The sequence below is a fragment of the Convolutriloba macropyga genome, chromosome 11 (assembly GCF_964194025.1).
Source record: "Convolutriloba macropyga chromosome 11, txConMacr16.3, whole genome shotgun sequence".
Classification (NCBI taxonomy): Eukaryota; Metazoa; Xenacoelomorpha; order Acoela; family Convolutidae; genus Convolutriloba; species Convolutriloba macropyga.
The window spans coordinates 52182212-52205734 of NC_134478.1; the positions used below are offsets into that span (position 1 = coordinate 52182212).

The 23523-nt window shown below is 35.2% G+C and overlaps 1 protein-coding gene across 1 annotated transcript in view; it reads right to left on the reverse strand.

Annotated features, from left to right (window-relative positions):
• LOC142349166 (uncharacterized) overlaps positions 1-23523 on the reverse strand; it is a 48393-nt gene that overhangs the window by 10953 nt on the left and 13917 nt on the right. The window lies entirely within an intron of this gene.

Here is a 23523-nt window from a genome sequence, read left to right on the forward strand (position 1 = left end):
AGATTAGGTATAGCCGCCGCAATGAATTAAGAATAGGTATAGCCGCCGCAATGTATTAAGATTACGTATAGCCGCCGCAATGTATTAAGATTAGGTATAGCCACCGCAATGTATTAAGATTAGGTATAGCCACCGCAATGTATTAAGATTAGGTATAGCCGCCGCAATGTATTAAGATTAGGTATAGCCGCCGCAATGTATTAAGATTAGGTATAGCCGCCGCAATGTATTAAGGTCAGTTATATCCACTAAAATTGAGAAAATTGAAAATTTTTAAAAGAATGAATTATGAAGGTACAAAAAGACAGACACAGTATTAATCAAGTACATCATAAGTAATTTTAAACACAACAAAGAGCGCTCAAAATACGAAAATTGATTAAATAAATTACAAGTTCAGGGGTACAGTATGAATTCCATCGGATAACACTTTTCGTTTAGGATAAAAATATGAGAGTCCTTTCTTTGTTTGTTCATAGGTAGCGACGCAGTGGTTGATTGTCCGAAATCCTCTATTTGTAGATGTTAAATTGATGATTTCTTCCATCACTCGCCGATATTTTTCCAATGGTCCATCTCCGGTCTCTTCCAATGTTCGTTTGTTCAGTCCTTTGCTGCTGAATTTGTACTTATCCGATTTGGCATCGTAGCAACAATATAATTGGCTACAGAGACAAATCATTTCAGTACATCTAAATTCTTCCTTGAACAGACCTGGTTCACGCTTATCGTGCTTTTTATTTTTATCACAACAAATTCTAGGGAAGAAATTTTGTACAGCATCAGCTTTGAAAGAATCATCACAATCGTGTTCCCTCAGAGTTTCCCAATCTGCTTGTTTAGATGGACGAATGCAATCGTACAAATTATCGTGCGCTAGAGCTATGTATAAGGAGTCATTGTCTATTTCTAACTCTTCGAACGTGTCGACATCGCAAAATTTATCAAAAAAATTGTAATAAAGCTCCAACATACGTAATTTTGCGTACTGAAGTATAAAAAAGCCGACTATTATCGGTTCACGGTGCTCAATTTTTGATTTTACAAGTTCAACTTCGTATAGTTCTTTTGACACACTGTTAAGTCTCTTAAACAATTTCCCGTTGATAGCTTTGTGTGTCTTTTCATCGTTCAAGTATTTTGTCTCTGTATGTCTGCTTCTGTCCATGATTTGGTAACCATAGGAACTATTCCCTAACAATTTCATTGTTTCTGCTACAACGCTTGATTCAGGATTTTCATCTCCAACTCTTCTAGCATCAACAACCGATTGGACAAAATTGTTGAAGCATTTTTTGGGTGTGTACTGAACGAAGCGATAAATTTTGGTGCTTTTTAGCCCAAGACTAAGGTAAAAGTTGAGTAAAGGTGTTATGACTGTTCCATTCTCCAACTTGAAGCTTGAAATTAACATGCGTTGCGGTTGCTTGAGTAAATCGTTATCAATTGCATAATCCCTCATATAATCACCAATATCTGCTCGACTAACATTAAAGTTTTTAAAGATTGGTGGAAAGTTTGAGAACTTGTATTTCAACCCATCTGGAACTTCGAGATCACACTGAACGTAACCAAATAGTTTATCTTTCTTTATCTTTGTAAGTAGAGATTCTTGAGTCAGAGGTAGCTCGAATGGGAAATTGTTTCTCACGTGAATTTTTACAGATTCATCACCTTTGACAGTTTCCCACCAGTTACATTCCCATATCTCAACAACTTTATATCCTTTGTTTCGCAAATAGTCTCGTCTTAGTTCATCGTATTCCCGTTTCTTTAATCCTTTCTGAATCTCTTCCTCTGACATGCTTGCTCTTGCTTCCTGACATGCACAAAAGTGAAAGTAACAACCCATTGCTTCAAAAATAGTTTTACAGTGAGCACAAAATCCGTCTACATTAAAACAATCAATCTTTTTCTGAGTTCCAGTTGTGTAGTAGCTTTCAATAGTGCAGTTAGGACGCTGAGATCGTAGGTACGACATAACCATGTTCTCAAATTTCCTCGATTTATTTTGTCTAGCTTTAAACTTCTGAGAGTCTGAATCAAACTCCCATCTAGTGTAAAGCCCAGTGGGCATTTCTTGACACATTGAGAAGGGGTAAAGTTGACTGGCGTCTATACCCACAATTGATTTGCAAATGTTTTCTGTGTTTCGAATATAGGTTTGATCCACAATCGCTTTTCTAGTAAACACAATAGAGGGACCACCGGTCATATCTTCGCGTATTTTATCATGTAAATCTTTGTCTGCTTCAACGAAAGGATAGAATTTGCTATTAGTTGATTTGTGTAGACAAATGTTTGCTAAATTAGGTAGTGTGCAACCCAGTTTTAAAATATCAATCCCTTTGTTATGATAGAATTCCATCATTTTCTGCATCGCTTCTAGTGTCGCACAACATCTTTGTTATTATACCACCTGACAAAGTCTTGAAAAGTTGTCATTTGTTCGTGTACTCCCACACACTTTCCAGGTAATTGTAGTTGTCGAATCCCGAGGGGGGCACTACCTTCAACCTAAGTTTTTTCAGAGCCTCCTGTTGGGAAAGTCCACTATTCAACAATTTTGTTAAATCCGTAAATTCTTTTTCCAAGGGATTGTGATCTCTCAACTCTCACATCCAATTTGTTTGGTGAGTTGAACCAATCATAAGGGAAAAATCCTTTGGTCTCATTTGTCTTGTAAGCTTTGAGGAACGAATCTAGTGATGTTGCTCCACCAAGAAAGTTTAGAATATCGAGAAACTGAACATCACCAAATTTAAAGGATACAAAATGATTAGCTTTCTTAATAACCGTTGGTTGAATATTGCGCTCGTGAATGAGGTAGGGTAGTAAATAAGACTTGATGAGATTCAGATCATATTTCCCGCTGTTGAATCCAAATATAGGTAAAATGCTGACATAACGTTCAAAATGTTGTTGTAGTTCGAGAAGTTGATTTTTCTGAATTTGGAGGAATTGAGTCGACATATCAATTTCTTCTTCTTCGATATATTGAAATTCAAACATTGGAGTACTCTCATCTTTCCTTCCATTTAGCTTCTCGAAAATAGAACTTACTCTGTTTTTAATTGCATTTTCAATTGAGGAAAATTTTTGCATAATTTCTGCTTTACTTCGGCTATCTAGTTCTTCTAATGCTTCAACAAAAGATACAATCAGTGTCCTCGGGTCTCTGTTGCAAAGGAAAATAGGTTCTTGTAATAAATTAGAGGAAATTGACACAGATATTGGTTCATGTTTTCCTATCCAAGTAGTTGTATTGGTATCTTTTAGTTCATTAGATGGAACGCAGATTGATTCGAAGTCAAATACAGCCAAGTTTTTGAACAGTTTTTGTTCTTCCTCATATCCAATTCCAAAACCGTCAAGTTTATCGAACAAAGTTTCTCTCAAAGTGTAAACACTCTTCGGATAAATGTGCTGTATCCTATCTTTACAAGATTTCACGTGACGGTGGAAATTACCAGCACGCTTAATAAAGGTATCACAATTAGGACAGCGGAATCGTTTGAAGAACGTGTTGATATCATCAACATAGCAAATGTGGTTGTTGTAGCGCAGTAGATTAATGTTGTTCTCGTACATCTCAATACTTCTTCTGGCAAGTTCACCTACAAAATCCCCGTCCTCAATGTCAATGTCATAAATGAAAATGTTGTGTTTTATAGCGTTTTCAACAAACACAAGGTGATCCATTGACACTCCTCTAAAGTTAATTGCGTCATGACCAGACTCGTGGAGAAAGTCACCGAACAACTTAGCTGCGTTTGTTTCCAGCTCAGCTGATCCATACAAGTGAACAGCCACAGCTCTAAACAAGCAAAGGTAGTCCTTGTAGGTTTCTCCGTATCCATTCGTAACAAGACAATTTACATCGCTTCTCCTCAACAACTGTTCAGGTATAGCAGCATCTAAACATCCCATTGGGATATTGTTGAGAAGAGCACAGAAAACTGTTACATTCGTAGTTAGTGCATACCGCCATTTTGTGTTTACCCTTTCTTGAGCACAAGTCTCAATCAAATCCACATTCTCTACTCTATCCTGAAGTGAGACTAAGTCTCCCTTAGAACAAAGTAAATGAGACTTCTCAAAGAAGGTGTTGTTCTCATGAGCATAAAAGTATCGGTATTCGTCTGTGTCAACATTTCGTAAAATAAATCCCAGGGATAAATTTATTTTTGCAGCACAGTTAAGCTTTTCAAACACTTCCTTCAGTTTTTCATTAATTTCGCTAAGATCAAGTCTCGACAATTTAAAATTGAATACTCTATGTCTCCCATTTTCCATCTCAGTATTGTCAAAGAAGTGTTGACAGGCACTAAGTTCCTGCTGTAACTGTTCGTTGTTCCTATCCAATTCTTCCGACTTTAGTACTTCTTTCAAGCTTCCGCTGGATTTGGTTCCAACTTTGGTCGATGTTCCGTGTTTCCGTCTCTTATGTTGTTGAAGAGAATAAAAACTTGGAAATTCTTCCAAGCATATAGTGCACACTGTACTAAGCTTCTTTTCTTGAGGAGCGTGATGCTTAGCAAGGTGGTAGTTCAAGTCCTCTTTCCTCTTTGTGTAGAAATGTGGACACGTGGGACATTTTAAAGTCCCACTATCACACGATTTTTTATGTCGAGCCATTTGCTGCTTGACAACCATTTTCTCGCACTTTGCGCATTTGACAGGTAGATTTCTATCAAGAGAAGGCATTGTATTGTTGTGATCCAAAATAAATTGAATAAATTTTAAGTAAATTGCCGAGCAACTGTATCTGATAAGAAAGTGAGAATGAATACAATTTCTGGTTTTTTAGTTAGAATAACTTTTATGACTAATTATTTCCATCTAAGGAAATGACGTAATTTCTATTTTTAGTAACATTACGCAATACGAAAGCCCAAGAACTTCCTACGAAGCAGTCACAGTGTTACATTCTACATTGTATTTAAATCCAGAAAACATCCAATTCCTGTAACCTTATTCCTTGGAGGAAAATCGGAAATCTTAAGTTATATTTATATGTCATATTGCTGATTTGTGTTACTTTTTTTTTACAAAACAATACTATTCATCCCAAAACAGACTTCTTAACAAAATCTATCTGTCAGATGTTTGCTCACTTAGAGAATACAAATATTATTGTAAACAAACTAATTTTGTAAATTCATCGAGAAAACACAAAATGTGTTTTTACAATAATATTAAAACATTAGAGAAGAAAACTCTCACTTTAATTGAAGATAACTTATACACAATTGACGTTAACGTGATTATATTACCAACTACAAACCAATCAAATTTTAGTATTAAGAAACTTGTTGTAAAAGTTAATGATATCGTTTTGCTTATCTCATTCTCTCTTTTAACATTTTTTTATTTTAATAGATTAATACGTGAAATTTTACTCATTTGTGAAACATGTTGATCAAAAACCACTTACAAATATTGGAGAAGATTTACAAGAGAAAAGAAGGTATACCTGATTCATACAAAATTGACGCAATTCATACTTTTTTTACAATTTTTTGGACATTTTCACAAAATCCAACAGAATAATCCGATTTAGTAAAGGACTTGAGTATGCAACGTTCTCTATTTAAAATTTTGAATATGAGGAGTTTATTGCGAAACAGTCTTTCGATTTATCCTCAGAATTGCATTTAAGCAAATACGAATTGTTGTTCATTTTGAACTCCTTCCCCGATATATTGAAACAGTACAGAAATATTTCACAAACAAACTTTGTTCCTCTCCCAGAACCAATAACAATAACTTCTTCACTACAGAGTGCTTTGTACTTCCATTATTACAACGACTACAATGCGGGGAGTACTGATCAGGTTCGGAATTCGTTTACCTAACCCATATATACAGAAATTTGATTCCAAAAATTGAACATTTTCCGAGATTGATCTGAAGTTTGACGAATTGGAAAAAATTTATCAAAGCTTGACTTTTTTGGTAAATTATGTCACTTCATTTCAACTTAAATAGACCATTTTAGGTAAAAGCCTAGTCGGAAACATGTATGTATCCTTCACTTCCTACCTTGTTAGAAAATTTTACCCAAATTAGGATTTGAATTTCAGTTCGTCCAGAAATTTCAAGCTAAACGTCACTTTCTCCATAAAATCTTCCATCTTTGGTTACTGTTGTCTGAGTGGACAGAGCACACTATATAAAGAGGTTGTTGATTTTGACATTATCATTTGATCCAACTTCTCTGAAAACATCATCACTACTTTCTCACATTATACTAACTACTCAACATTTTATCCTGCTATCGAGCTCCAACATTCACTTTCTTCTTATTTAAAAAAACTTACTTTAGTTCTAACGTTTGTTTAAATCTAATTTATATATCATGTTCCCTTCCTAAAAAGGAAATTTGCTGCTTTATAACTTTCTCTCCACTGATTGCTTTTATCACGTTCTCGACAAGAATCTTTTCATCCATTCTCATCACTTTCTAACAAAAACCTCTTCTATCATTTATTCCAAAATGGAGTTCACCGTTCAAAATAATAACCTTCTGTACTCATTTTCTTTTACTGAGGATATTGCTCGGATAGGAGTTCGAGATTTATCAAACGGACTGTATGAGTCTCTGATCACTTTACCCATTACTGTGTGGCAGATTATTGAGCACCAGCGACAACAGTTTGATACATATCATCAAGGACAGGTCCCAACCACAGAGAATCAGCTCGGAACTCACGCGATGGGACACGAAGTTGCTGTTGTCAGTGGACATCACTATCCTCACGTTAGTGGATCTGATTTTCCTGCCAACTACGTAGCTGGAAATATTCAGTACACATTTCCTTGGGAGGAAGGGCAAATTCCAAACAGTTGGTTCACTACACCGGATGTAGGTGAGGTATCAGGCCCGGAGGTGGAAAAAAATCTTCTCCAAATAGCTTCAAGAGCTCATAATAGAGAACATAGCGAGTTGAGTATCGATACTAGTACCTCCACGTCATTTAACGATCTGGAAAACTTTGATCCAGCGCAGTACTATGGATCTACTGACATGTCAACTACACCCTCGATTACAACCCCTTCGATTGAGGAAGGAACAGCTCACAACCCTATCTTTTTGAGTGATGTACCTAATACCCCAGTCACTGTTCAACCAACTCAACTAACTGGTAGAATTGAGCGACAAAGAGGTTTCGGTAATGAAATTCAGAACTTACCAGAATACGTTATTGAAACTCTTTTTGAATGATTTCTATGTTCAATTTTGTTAACTATTTTGTATTTGTTCGTAAAAATAATAAAGTTTCTGAATACTATTTGGGTGTTTCGTATTAAATTTACATTTTCAATTTTATAATTTTTTTACTACTTCTTTCAAGTTTTCCAGAATAAAAGATTAACACGAATGGTTACTTGATAATTTAGGTACTTGGTTATTATTGAAAATTTGTTTTTCCACAATTAAGAAAAATGCCGAATTTAATTTTGATATTTAAGAAAATTGTCGAATTTTATTTCGATATTTAACAAAAAATGTCAAGAAAAAATTCGATTTTTAAGAAAAAATTACTGTCACAAATCCGATTTTTAAGCTGCAAGAACAGATTCAAAACTTGTCATTTTAAAATTGATTAAAATTTATGTTTTTTGCTTAAAATCATACCGTAAAACTAAGAAAAATGAGAAAAAAATTGCACATTTTGCACGCACAATTTGGTAACATTTTTGATTTTTAACGAAAAATCTGAGGTTCTATTTTTGACTTTTAACAAAAAATGTTGTGTGAAAATTCGACATTTAACAAACAAATCGACTTCAAATTTCGACTTTTAGAATATACACTAATAATAAAACATTTTAGTGCAAACACTTTATTACTTTCTAACTTCAAAGTACAACATGGGGTTATCAATTATTCCATGACCATCTAGTAAACAATCAACAGTTTTTATTAATTCACTCTCATACTTTGAGTTCTTAAGTGACTGAATTCGGTCGAAGAAGGATGATCTCAATGTTTATGTGCTTGCATTTCTTTGCTCAGCTCTCAGTAGATGTCTTTTGAACTTTTTTCTACTTAATCTCTTCTTAGACACGCTGGGTAGTTTTTCAACAAATTTGTTTTCCGAATTATGTTGTACCACTCTCTTCAATTGGGTGAAAACAAGTCCTGCTTCTTCCTTTGTGTGACCAAAAAACTGATGTTTATATAAGGTGTATAAGCAGTCCACTGTCTGATATTGAAAAGATAAATCATCCAATTTTTGGAGTAATTCATTAATGGAAGATGAAATGAGAATTATGTGATAAGAAAAATTTTTCAGAGGACAAAAAGTGTAATTATGAGACGCAACAGAGTATTCACTAGTAAGCAAGTAAGGTTTATAATCCTTAACTGATACGCAAATGAACAAGGCTTTCTCACAAAATTTTTTAAAAAAGTCAGGTAAAACTTGACACATAACCGCTGCCATTCTGTAACCAAAGTGATTTTGGAGTGATTCTTTTAAATTACCGTATAAGGAAATAACGCAATTCAGTTCAAACGCAGCGAAAATTTCATTTGAAAAATGACACAGTTCAAGTGACAGCAACTCAGAAAAATCCGTTGAATATGCTGCTCTAGTTCAAATGTTTGCTCAACTTAAAATCTCTGACTAAGTTTCCTTAAAAGGAATTTTTGCAAAATGACGCAATTGAATTTTCCATATTTGGAAATGAAAGAAGGATAATGACATCATTACCAAATAAAGGTGATCGGAAACAATAGAGGAAGTAAAATTACAAGTCAAATCATTCAATTAATTTCTCTCTGTCACATTAAGTTGATAAAATGTCTCTCTCTAAAGTCTCTCCGTTTTACTCGAGTGCTCCGTCTATGTTTACCGATTCTCAACCTGAAACTGGAACTGATTCGGTTCCATTTTATATAGACTTTGGTTCTAACCCAAAAAGATTTGGGAGATTTACTGTGTCCCAGATTTTTAAAAACGGACAAAATTATTCCGCACCAACTTTCCAAGTCTTCAAAAAAGTTAATTCTGGAACATTTGAGAAGTACCAACAACTTCGAATTGGAGATTACGAATTCAAGAAATTCTGTTTCCTCAAGAACAATATCCTGAATGGGGAATTGGAACTGAGTGAGCACCCGACTCAATTTGATAAGAACCCATGTGTGGAGGATGTGCTGCAACGATGTCACAAAGTCAGAGAGGTCAGCATAGGACGAAATCGACGAATATATGTGACTTTCATTCAATACGTTCAGAAGAATCCAGCCTCCATTTATGTGCAGATTCGGCTCTTTTGTCGCAAAGAAAACAATGAGTTCAAGCAGGTGACTTATGTCAGCTACACTTTGGACGAGTTCAAGGAACTGATTCAAAATTTGAATGACTTTTCTAACATTGAACATTGTACATTTCAATAATAATTGTTGTGTGATTTTGTAATATTTCTTTGTCTTCTCTACAATAAATTTTTCATTTTAAAAATCTTTGATCTGAGAATGAGTTGGGATATTGGTTGCTCAAGAAACATTTTTTGAGTCTCAGAGATAAGTCAAAGGTTTTTCACGTTAGAATTCATTACGAACTTAAAAGATATTCCTATACTGTTCTTGAAGCTCAAAATTTTCCCAAATTAGAAAATTTGGACATAGAGTCCCAAATTTCAGAATTTAAGTGGGTTATTCACAACGGATTACGCAGAACAAGTCTTATATATCGTTCAGATAGACAACAAGTTACCATTTCACAACATCGTTGGAACGGATATCAGTGGAGTTTTCTGACAAATATTGAATTGAAAAAAGAAGAGTACGAAAACTTACTAGAGCATCTCCCTACACTTTTATCTCATATTGAGAAGTTTAAGAAAACTTGCATTGACATGGATGAAGGAACGCAAAGTTGATGGATATTGTCGTTCTTGTCAACATATTCAATTGTTACGGAAGCATCCTTTCAATGTTTCCCGAAAATGAAAAACGCAAAAACTGTTTTTAGCGGCCTGTAAAATTTGGGACGAGAATATAAATTTGGAGGAAATTAACCAAAAATTTCCTCATGGAGGACTTATTGGTTATGGAAATTCCTTTTTAGACTTCTTCTTTGCTAGATTGAAAGTTTTTCGATTACATGCTATACTACACGATTCTGCTGGAGCGGTTAAAGCAACTACAAACAAAGGTCCAGGACACTGTTACATGTTACCAAATTTTCCAAGCTCATGTTTCTTGGGACATTTAACTGGGTTAATCTTTTGTGTCTTTATTAAATTTTATCATCCTCAAATTTTCAAAATGCTAGACTGCAAATCATTTTTGTAATAATTCAACCTAGAAAAAAGAATGTCTCTCGTTGTGTTTGATATTGAGTGCTTGGAAGGGAAAATTGTCAAGGAGTTGGGTGTTTTCAAGGATGGAATTGTATGGGGATACAGTTTCCTCCCACCCAAAGACTATAAACCTACTTTTCAAGCAAAGTGGAACACTAAAAATTTACATGGGATTAATTGGAACAATGGACAACTGGAATACACTGAGTTGTCATCAATCATTCACCAACATTGTTCACCTACAACAGAATACTTCGCAAAAGGGTTAGAGAAGTGTAATCTTCTCTCAAATTACTTGTGTAAAGATGTGGAGAATCTAGCTGATCTTGGTTGTCCAAAAGTTTCCAAACTTCTCAATAACTCGGATACTGACTGGGATTGTAGCAATTATCCGTATCGACACAAAAAGACATTTCACTGTGAAGAGAAGAAAGCTTATGCTTACGGAACTTGGATTTTTTTGATAACCTATAATATTTGTAATTTTTATTTGCAATTTTTATTTGTATTTGTGATCGTTTTGTTATTTATTATTTTTATTTTACTACTTTTGAAATCAGAGAGAAGTTGCATTCCCAGTTCAAAAAATTGATTTTTCCTTAAAAATAAGGTATAAATGACCGAGCATACAGATAACAGTTTAAATTTAGGTAATTTTGTCTTTGATGATAAAAACCAGGAACAACAATCGTGGAAATGTTTTGGACAGACTTGTAATAGATCTCTGGTGGTTTTTTGTCCCAATTTTTTGTTATTTTGTTAATATTAGCGTGCTGTATAGTAAGAATAACTCTTGACGAAACCTGTGAGGAAACAACAGTTTGGATTGCTATCTTATCTAGTACAGTCGGTTATATTTTACCTTCTCCTAAACTATGAACAAAATACTTTCTACTAAGGAACGCATTTTTATTTCATTGGTGGGACCAAGCGGGTCTGGAAAATCTCATCTTATCCATGATTGGCTAATTATTGGAATTTTTCAACCCGATTTTGATAAAATTTACTATTTTTATCAACATTATCAATCACTTTACGGTCTAATGTCCAAAAACATTAAGAACATTCATTTTATTCAAGGAGTTGACTTTGAGTTCATTCAGAGTCTACCCAATAATGGAACAAAGTATTTGCTGATTTTTGATGATTCTTGTGAGGAAATCTCAAGCTCGAAACAATTTGTCAAAATCGCGACAGCTGGAAGACACAAAGGTCTTAGTACAATACATACAAAGCATAATCTTTTTCATCAGAGTAGGTTGGGAAGAGATATTGAGTTACAAAATACTCATATAGTTTTATTCAAGTCTCCTAGAGATGTTCTCCAGATTAACACTCTTAGTCAACAGCTCGGGTTAGGATCACAATTAAAAGATTGGTATACAAAAGCTACTTCAATCCCGTATGGTCACTTACTCATTGATCTGACTCCGAAAACAGTCGACTCTCTTAGATTTTGCACAAACAGTGGTTCTATTCCCACTATTTTTTTTCTCCCTAAAACAAAACAAGAGCTAACTTTTTTGAAAGATGAACACACAACATCTCTCTACGCTGATAACGTTCCAAACGTATTCCCAGAACTTCAAGAAAACGTTCCTAAGAAAATGTCCAAAAGATTTCATTCAGTTTCTAATCGAATGCATAGTAAACCTTCTCGGGGGACAACTACAGGAAATACAAAAACAAGACGTAATAAAGTACAGAGACGAAATTCATCAACTCGTGCTAAAAAGAACCGGAATAAATAAAAGAAGAGCAATTATAAGTTCACGAAAAGGAATAGAGCTCATATCAATTTTGACACCATCTATCATTAATCGATTGTCTTGAAATGGAACAGTTTGTTTTGATTCCTCGACACCTTTACGAACAAAAATTCAAATTAGAAGTTAAAAAGTTGGACACTTTTGAGCAGAAACCAGTTTCTGTCCCAACACATTTGAACCCTAATTACAAGGAAATCAGCAACAAAACCAGATCTTTAAAGAACGAATCAATTGTAGATCAAATTTTGAATTCACCGCGAGTCAAGCTATCTCTCAACGACACAATTTTATTAGATGGAAGAGATACAGAAGTAGCTTTCGCAGATTTTATTTCTGCATTAAAAAGAAAGAACATTGGTTTTCCCGACATATATTACACAATACTTGATGCTACCGGAATAAATCCGCAAAAAGTAATAAACAAAGATGCCAAAAGAAAAGACAGAGGGAGCTGGATTCCTTTCAAAATCTGAAAAAGCCAAGCTACAAAGGCTGTATAGAGATGGAAAAGCTGCATATGGATCAATTAAAAATCTACAAAAGGCAAGTGGGTTATCCAAAAAGAAAGTTGCCTACTTTCTACACAGTAAAGATTCCTACACAAAGTATCGTCGTGCAACACGACATTTCAAAAGATTACCAGCATTTGCTAAGCGAATCAATGAGATCCGGTGTCTCGATCTAGCTTTTATGGATAAATTATCGGATAGTAATAATGGAGTGAAGTATTTATTAGTATGTGTTGACGTCTTTTCTCGCTTTGTTCGTGTGCAACCAATGAAGTCAAAGTACTCTTTCGATGCAGTTGCAGCTTTCAAAAAAATGTTGCGTAAAGAAAGTATGCCAGCGAAAGTATGGGTTGATCAGGGAACAGAGTTTAGTGGCGAGTTTCGAAAGTTTTAAACGGACAAGAAAAACAAAATTTACTCTACTAGAAGTGAAACAAAAGCTGCTGTAGCAGGACGAGCTATAAAATCTCTGAAAAACATTATTTATCGCTATATGGAAGAAAATGGTGACAAATACATGAGAAAAATGGATTCCTTTCTCAAAACTATGAACACAAGAGTTAATCGCTCAACAGGTAAAGCTCCAAAAAATGTAACAAACAAAGACTTTTTGTCAATTTTTTACAGAAACCCAATTAACCAATATAATCGACCACGTTTTAAAGCGGGTGAAAATGTTCGTATATCAAAAAAAGATATTCAATTCAGAAAAGGTTATAAATCTCAGTTCACAAATGAAATATTCAAAATTGTTAAAGTTGCTACTTTTAAACCACCAACCTATAACCTTTGTGGAGAACAAGGTGATGAAATTCTAGGTAAATTTTATGAACAAGAGCTTTCAATGTGTATCTTTTAAAGATGAGTTCTTTCACTGTTGAGTTGGTTTCCAATGCGTCGTTTGATTGTTACCCAAACAATACACTAAGTTCGTTCACGAATTTTCTACCTGAACAAATTAATCTTGATGGAGAATGGGAGGTAGCGATAACAGAACTGTCGTATCCTTCCTTGTACCAAAACATAACAGAGGGTAAATTCTTCTATCTAGATGAAGCAACGCCAGATACAAAACCATCGGATTATTACACACTTGATCCAGGTCTATACCCCTCGATCTCTAATATTGTCAATGAAATGAACAAAAAAATTCAGGAACGTGAAAAATATGAAAAAACACCAATCAAGATACACGTTAACAAAATTACTCAGCGAATATCTTTGAGTCTTCCGAATCAGAACTCTTTACTTGTCATTTTTAGTGCCGATCCTTGCCATGTCTTTGGATGCGAAGAAACTCTTTATGGTATGGGTGTTTTCATGAGTGGTGCTGGTCCACATTTTCCCAAGTTCCCTTATGACCTTGTACGAATACACACCTTAATGATATATAGTGATATTGTTGAATACAATATTGTGGGTGATACAAAAGCTGCTCTTTTACGATGCATTCCGTTTATATCAAAAGTTAAGAACGGAGATATCATCTCAACGGGACAGTGCATGAATTATCAAAATTTTCCAAACTTTTAATTTAAAAAAATTCTAAAAAACTCATTCCACAGCATAAAACTCGAGCTCCGGGACTCTTATGGTGAAAAAGTTCCTTTCAACTCTGTTGGTGTAACAAGAGCGGTACTAATGTTTAGAAAAACTTCTGACAATCATTTTTAGATTTAAATTTGTAGAAAATGGTTGCTGATAGTGATTTACCGTATTTTCGTGGTTATTCAAGACAGAGGGGAAGAGGATTCGGAGCGTTAGCACAAACAATTGGGAGGACAGCTATTCCATTCTTGAGGAGATATGTTGTCCCAGCAGCAAAAAGAGTTGGTGCTGATTTGCTTGATATAGCTGCAGGAGAAATTGGAAATGTTCTAACTGGAAAGAAAAATTCAAATCTGTGGCTGCAGATGTTGGAAAGAAAACATTACGTAAACAGCTCGGTGGTGGAAAAGTTAGGAAACGTCGCATTATTCGAAGAATTCCCCCAAAAACCAGTCGACGTCGTCGAACTAGAAGAGATATTTTTTCTAAGCTAAAAAGAATACTAGATCAACAAACGATAGCAACTTTCGTTATGGTCACTTTACGAACTCTTGCTTGGAGATTTTTGACAAAATTCCTGTTTTGGAACCAATTGAATCTTCTTACGTTCAAGAAGTTCATCCCAGTACTTCATTGGATGAAAGCAGCATTGAGTTCGATTTTGAAACAGATAGAAGCATATATTTTGATATGAGAGATATCCACCTTCAAATCAAAGTTGGTTTACAAAAGGGAAGATTGTTTGATGACTTTATGAAAAAAGACTAACATGGAAAAGGAGATATGGGAATGTCTTTCACAGATGATGATTTACATTAGCTATCTCACGTCAACAATTTATTGCACTCGCTCTTCTCCAACTGTGAGGTGTATCTGAACAATCAACAGGTTTACAACTCAAATGGTCTCTATGGACACAAAGCTTTAGTTTCCAATGAATTTAACGCTTCCACAAGAAATAATGAAGGTATTTTGGCTTCTCATGGATATGAATTTGAAAAAGAACCCAGCGATTTTGAGAAAAGCCCTTTTATAGATCGAGAGGAAGAACTTTTGCTGAAAAATGGAACTACTTATTACGGTAAATTAGCAATTGATTTGTTCCAATGTGAAAAGTTACTGCTACCAAACACAAATAAAAAAGTTAGACTGAAATTGATTCGTGCAAGACCCAATTTTTACATGATCTCCTACAATCCTCACGTCTCCCTTAAAATTCTTGACTGTTCCCTGTTTACAAGACGTGTTGTTGTTAACGAAGTGTATCACCAGACTATCAAATATCAATTAACTCATCAACCTGCTTGCTACAACTTTATGGAAACAATTGCACGCACATTTATTATTCGTTCAGGACAGAACCAGTTTATTCAGGAAAATGTTTTTAACAATGCTCCAATCAGAAGAATAGCTATTGCGATGAACACAAATTCAGCATTCACAGGACATTTTCAAGAAAATCCTTTCCATTATCAGAAATTTGGTTTACGGGAACTAAGAATTGTTCGAGGAGGTAGAGCTATAGTATCAGTTGATACAAGCAATGACTGTAGGGCATATGTAACAACAATGAAAGCAATGAATTTTAACGAAGAGATTCCCGCGTTACCACATAATTTATTTCAGAACCATTACGTACTTGTATTTGATCTCACTTCACTTCAAGATGCTGGAGAAAATATTCATTATCCTGAGCTCAGCGGTGAAAGTATCCGATTAGAAATGTTTTTCGATCGCCCGCTAAGAAGCGTGACAGAATTATTTGTTCTAAGGGAAAGGATGTCCACTGTTAAAATTGATCAGTTCGGAACGGTTGCTAAAAATGTCTGAAGATTTTTGCGTTGACGAAAATTTTTTCATATGTTTTTCAGTTTTTTATGGGTTCTACATCATTGCTTTCTGCATTGGAACATTTTTGGGTTATATATTATCGTCACCCAGTTGCCATTCTCTTCACCAAATAATTTCTTAAAATGGACGTTAACAGGGGCGAACTAATTCAAAATTTTTTTGTTTACGTTCCTCTCCTAATTTTTCTGGTACTTTTTTTATAATTATTTTATTCTACCCCAACTCCCATAACAATTCTGTTGACAAGATTAAAAAGACAAGCAAAGTTTTTTTAGAGCAAGGTAAAAAGTCCAATGATTGTTGCTTTTTTCAAGAGAATGAGTCTTTTCAGCTTGACTGTACAGTTAAAAATCCGTGTGTTAATGGTACTTGCGAAATAAAGCAGAGAAAATTTGTTTGTCATGGATAACACTTCCCTGAGACAGATTATTGAACGAAGCCCAGAACTCAAATACCGCTATATTGGATCGTTTCCAGCAGATTGTGTTCCAAGACTACCCACATTCAGCTTTGCTATCATCAACACTTCTCCAAGCAGTGAAGCTGGAGAGCATTTGATAATGATTGCTCGACTCAATCGAACTTATTACTTTGCTGATTCTTTGGCTCGTCCAATCACAAAATACAAATTTTTGAATAAAAAGTATCAGAAAATGATACAACAGCCAGTTCAGAAAACTGATAATTTTTGTGGATTTTACACAACATTTACAGCATTTCAACTATTTAAATTTTTTCAAACAAAACTGAACAATGTTCATGATGTTCATATTTTAAACTTTATAAGTAATTCTATGTGAATTAGATAAATTTAATGTAAAATAAGTCGAAGTGTAATAAAGTCGACAGTAATTTTTTTCTAAATTCCTTAATTCTTCGTAAGTTACTCAAATTTTTGTTGTCGACTTTATTAACTACTCGGCTAAATATACTTTTGTACTCTTTTCTTTTGTACTATCATCATGTAAACGTTTGATTAATTTTGTATTTGCATGTGCTTAATTTGTACTGTGTCTGTTATTTTGTACTTTTTAATTCAATTTTTTCTTTCATTTAACATTTTTCCATGTTATGAGCGCGTAAAAGTCCACTAGTACTGTGACAATGCCAGATCAGCAAGAGGTAGTTTCGATCTACCGACCTCTGGGTTATGAGCCCAGCACGCTTCCGCTGCGCCATCTTGCTATTTAGGGTCGGCTATACCTAATCTTAATACATTGTGGCGGCTATACCTAATCTTAATACATTGCGGCGGCTATACCTAATCTTAATACACTGCGGCGGCTATACCTAATCTTAATACATTGCGGCTGCTATACCTAATCTTAATACATTGCGGCGGCTATACCTAATCTTAATACATTGCTGTGGTTAAACCAAAAAATGTTGAAATTTACTGCGAGGGAAATTATCCGTTAATGCGCGCTGCCTGTACAATTCCCCGCCTGTACGTACGCGCTGACTGTACAATTCCCCTGCGCGCTGCATGTATAATTCCGCGCCTGTACGTACGCGCTGACTGTACAATTCCCTGCACGCTGCATGTATAATTCCCTGCTAATCCCTACATGACCTCTAAAATCACGTGACAAGTGGCTCCGGAAAATCACCCTGGTCTGCTCCTGCCTTACTACTCACCCCTGGAACACCCCTAGATTTATCCCCAATCTTAATACATTGCGGAGGATATTCCTAATCTTAATACGTGGCGGCCGCTATAACTAATCTTAATACGTGGCGGCCGCTATAACTAATCTTAATACGTGGCGGCCGCTATTACTAATCTTAATACGTGGCGCCCGCTATAACTAATCTTAATACGTGGCGCCGCTATAACCTATCTTAATACATGTACGCCGCCTATACCCTATCTTAATACATTAGTGTAGACCCTCTCTCAAAAATAACTCCTATACCCTATCTTAATACATGGGTCTACACCCCCCCCCCCCCGGAGCCTTGCTCACCCTATTACTACTGCCATTAACTTGCAAAAGTCTCTTCTACTGCAGAAAGAAGAACAAAGACAGGCCAAACCAAAAAACTAAACAAAAAAGGCGTCATTGTCATCTGTATCTTCCTCCTCTCCATTCTAGGTTGAAGACGTAGATCAAATTTTTATTATTGCAGCACAAATTTCTGTATTTTTTTTCTTGAGCGGAGCCTGGATAAGACTTACACCCGTTAAAAAAAAGGAAATAATCAGACAAAACAGTGTAATTGTAGTGTACTTCTAAGAGTGTAATTTCTTCAAAATTGTGGTGTATTTCTAAGAGTGTAATCGCTTCAAAATTACACTTTTCACTCTTTTCCCCACTAAAAATTGGACGAAAGAGTGTAATCAAAAGTAATTTTTAAGAGTGTAAAAAGAGTGGATTAAAGGGTGTAAAGATCGTAGAAAGAGTGTAATTTTTGTAAAATTGCACGGGTTATGGTTTTTAAACACACTATTATAGACAGCTAAAAACAAGTACCCGGACCTGGTTGTGACAATAGTTCAGCACTGTATCATGATATTTCAAGTATTTTTTTTATAATGCCCAGAATTCTGATCATGGCATTTTATAGACTGAAAATCATGATTTTTCGGTTAAATATTCTCTTGATAGACTGCGCAGAATGTTTTGTTTACAATGAAGTTTGACTGCTTATCATGTTTTAAAAGCTGGACTTAGTATGCATAGTATGTATAGCATGCACAGTAGTAGACACTAACATAGTCTGCAGTAACCCTAAATACCTGATGTGCAACCGTTTAGCGTTTAACTTGGATGGGTTAATGCTCGTCTGGTTGGGTTGTATTGGGCACCGGGGATCTTTACACTTCATCTTCACAGTTATACAGGTAACATTGTTGATCAAGGGATATTTAGATGAATTGAGAAACTTGTTTAATTTTCGATTGGAAGGTCATTCAACAAGTGTTTTGTGTTTCTTTACATTTATAACAAGCTTCGATTAAATTAGAAGGCAATAACCTCATATTGCAACATTATAACTCTGTCATTACTCAGCCTATTTTAAAAACCTCGAAAAATATTTTTTAGGGATTGAACAAAATCATTGGTGTGTTTAAATATTTTTCCTAAATGAGACTATTAAGCTGGTGAAGTTACTTCGCCACATGAAAATATCACACTTCTGTCAACTTTTCTCCAAAGATTTCTGGATTTGCGAAAACATAGACCCTTTATAGTAAATTTAAGTACTTGTGAACTTAAAAATTTTTTTAAAAAAATTAAGAGCAGTTAAAGCTATTGCTTTGATTGACTACCTCAAATTTACCTAGGAAAAAGATCTCCCACAAAAAAAGTCACTTTAATTAAATTTGAACTAGGTTCTTTTATCCTCAAATAGATTAGCAGTATCTACATATGTCAAAATCTTAGCACTCATTTTGAACAATTTTTGGAGTTGAACTAAAAGTAATTTTAGTTTTGGAGTTGAACTAAAATTGGTTTTTAATTGAAGTTGACCACTATGGGTCAGATAGCAAATTTTAGTAGTATCTTTTTTTGTCTTTATTGAATCCGGGTAACTTAAACACAGCGTTTTTTGATCTCTGATCCAGTAATTTTTTGATCTCTAATCCATTTATTGTCTTGAAGCGGTAAAGCGGCAATATATTAACTTAACATAAAGTTGCACCGAAACAGTAACATTAGGAAAATACGACCCAATGAGTAGGGTGGGTTAACAAGAACTCAGAGGAAAACTAGCAGGAACAAAATACAGCGGCGATGACTGTGAGCATCATTGAGGCGATCGGACTGTGTTGTTTGAAATATTTTTGGGAGGCTCCAGAATAAGAGACAAGTAGTAAATCTTGCGATCAGGGCTGCTTGTCCAGATAAGAATTTTTTAAAAGTCGTTTTATAGACAGCTAAAGCAAGTAAACACTGTCTTCAGTGACCCTAAATAAGTTATGCAAACTTCAAGTTTTCATTAAAAAATAAATATTGAGTAACATTTGTGATGAGTAAAAACTTTTTTCGGAGAGTGAGTACATTAATGTGAAGCTTCCAGAGAAAAAAAAGTCGGAGGTGATGGTGTTCTGTAGCCAGCAACGATAAAGAGAGTGGTTCACAAAGCGTTCTGCAAAGAAGCGGCTAGATAGTATAGCAAAAATTAGTGAGAAAACAATCTTGGCGGTACATTTCATTTAACCCATAATCACGATCTGAGAGTACCTCGGGTCAACGCAAACTTGATGGCCGTTAATCTGGGTCCATCTATGGCACAGCGCAGTCTGAGTTCTGGAAGAAACGTTGGACCACTTGACACCGTGCAAAAAAAATTGATTTCTCCCGGAATGCCAAATTCGTTTGTTATTATTCCGCATTTGGATTGAGCATCCCGCTGGTTGATGTCTCCTCGACGCAGGAACCGGAGCAAGAAATGCTTGATGTGATGTCCTCTAGATAATGTATTCATGTTCCAATGTAACTTATTTGCATAAACATGCATCTTTGACCTCATGAGGTAATGAGTCTTGTCATCAATTACATCTATAACTCTGCTTAAAGTTGTTAATCATCAATTCATATTGTCTTGGTGTGTTATCTTGGTCTTACTCAATTTTGCACGTTCTGTTTTCAAATTATGGCTCTGACTGCTCAAAAGTCAAGTTCATTATGAGTTCATTACAAGTCTTTAATTGAGAAAGGGCCTGAAGAAGGTTTTGAACTCCGCAATAAAAAATTTGCTTAGGTACACTGTTGAGCAGTTCAACAACACGTTAAAAAGGACTTATGGGGAAGCTGTCAGCTCACTTAAAAATCGCTATTACAATTAATTTCAGAACCATAGAGAAAGTACTGGTTCAATTTGATCCAGACCGTGTTTAATTTTTCTATCGGCCAGTCCTGAGTTCTGTTTAGTTGTTCAAAGTTTTCGACATTTTTGGGCATTATACCCTGTTTTTGCATTCAGCAAATAGTAAGATATGTACCGGCTCCTCCAAACCACTAGTTCATTACAAGCGGTTCAATACTGTGATTGCAGCTCAAAAAGGTCTCGGAAGGAGATCCAGTCTTGCAAGAGTTTTAACCCTGAGGGTTCTGTAATGCGGCAAGCAGCCACTAAACAAGCAGCCACTAAAAATTTATATGCTCTCAATCATGTGGAGCTGAGGACCGGTACGCTTTTTTCTAGAGGAGTCGTCTCGCTGTAGATTTTTGAAATCTGGGGTGAGGAACTTCCCCATTCAAGTCTTAACAGTTTGTAATTTCTTAAATATTCGTAACACCACAGTAATTGAGTAGTGGTAACTTCACAGGCCTACTATCATAGAGAAACAGAGAGTGTTATACCGGGCCCTTCTATTACTCCTAAGATTCAGATTGGAGCCAGTATTTTGTATAAACGAGCAATGTAAATGTTCAATTCAGTGTTGTATAGCTTCCACTGTAAACTAGTGTACGGAAAAAAAAATAATTATGAAATAGGTGGTACTAAGATTAAGAAGTATACCAAAATCTCAATTCAGCTAAGTTATACTAAGAGATCCATCTATGACCCTAAGTCTGAAGATGAGGAGAAGTCCGCAGAAAAAAATCAACAACTTGAAAAAAGAACGCAAGATATATTGCCAATCAGTGGCTTAGTTCTACCGCCGACCATGTTTTTTATCCAATTGGTTCAACCGTCGCTACTACATCAGTCTTACTCCCCAAGTCTTCTTCGAGCAGGCAACCCTACACTCAGAGTGGCTTCACTTATTCAGTCTCCAAAGGAGCCCGGCGATTGATATTTTTAAGAACACTTGTCTTGGAGGTGTCTGCAGTCTCTAGCGCTCTCTCTCTCTCTCTCAATCTTTCTCTCTCTCTCTCTATTTCTCTCTCTCTAATTTTCAAATCCAAGGAGAGCCTAAGTTAACATTATAGTGATTGATCTTGGTAAAACCACCTATGTATCCTAAAAGAGATATGCTCTCAAGACTCTGCATTAATGCGAACTATTACTCTAAGAAAATTTTAGGCTTAGAGATTGCAAAGTTACCACTGACCTTATTCCTTTCCAAATCAAAGCTAGAATCAATCAAGTAAACACTATAAAAAGTCTTCTAACTAATTTCAATTTTTCTTTTCGATCTCTGAGTCTACACCGACTCTATCACTAATTCTAAGGGAAGACTATTACTGCTTAGAAAAACGAAAATTGCGTAACAAGCAAGCAAAGTTAAAATCAGGAAACTGGGTTAAGAAAAAGGCTCAAAATTCAGCCTTATTTCTTCTAGCATATCTTTTCAAATCATGAGATAATTGAGTCCTTCGGGCTCAATTTAGCCTAATCATTTGAGAAAAAGACTTTCTATGGCCCTCAACGTGGCCCGATTTTCAGGTGTTTTGTGTATCCGTACGTATTAAGTAATGTCCGAATTTGTGTTCCAGTTCATTTTGCTCTAATCTTGATCTGTAAAAATAGCTATATTTCTCATTGAATTAATTTCGTATTCTGTTTTTACGGTTCATCTAGATATGTAGAAGGTTAGTTCAAATTTCTTTAACTTTCGTGTTCTGTAATTCTTGTGTTTTTAACGTCTACACTCGCCAACAAGGAAAGAATGCCTGAGAAGTAGCTTTTTTAACTTTTGAAAGAAATTTTTTTGTGGTTTTAAAGGGCCGTCAATATTGAGTCACTAAGTTTCTTAATTGGTTTTTTGCTATTTGCTAAATTGTTCTAGGGTTAATGAAATTGTCAAATTATACTATTGGTTGATTGGTTTTTTGTTTTAGAGCTGTCCCGGCTCAAATCGATAAAAAATTGCTGATGATGAAAGAGAGTGCCAAAGTTAGCTGCTTCAACAACCGTGCGAAAGAATTGGGTTCACGTGAGACATCTTTAGCCCAAGGGACCGGGTCGATAAACGTCTTCATCTCGTGGGACAGAGGGGGTTTCTTCTCGCCAGATTTCTAATCAACTTTAAATTGATGAGTTTTTTTATGAAATGAGAAAAACATTTCAATCGGATTTTGATAACCTTGATTAGTTTTTCTATTCTGCAAGATTTTTTTATTTTGAAGTGAATTTTGTTCAATTATTTTTCTGAAAAATTAATGAATATTGGATGGTCGAGCAGTCCTCCTTATTTGTCTATTTAAGTTACTGATCTCAAATAATTGAGGATCTATTTTTCATCTTTAATTATTAGTATCGCGATTCGTTGCAACTCGATTTCGACTTGTCTCGTTCCTGCTCGGTGCAAGAAATTAAATTACCAAATTAATTAAGATTTTTATAAGGTATTCTATTAAATACAATATTTACTGACTATGGCTAATGGAAATGGGTCTTGGAAGTAAATTATAACAGAATATACCCACCCCCCCCCCCCCCCCTCCAACAGTCTAATAGGAAATAGACCCCCACAGAAATCTACGTTAACAATGATTTGGTCAATGGTTTTGGTCAATTTCAGTTCTGATATTTTTATATTAATTTCAACTAAAGCATGACCAATTGAGCCACATGGGCAGCTCTTTAACAACCAGTTGAGGTTTATTTCCGTGGTTGGTTTTTTTTGT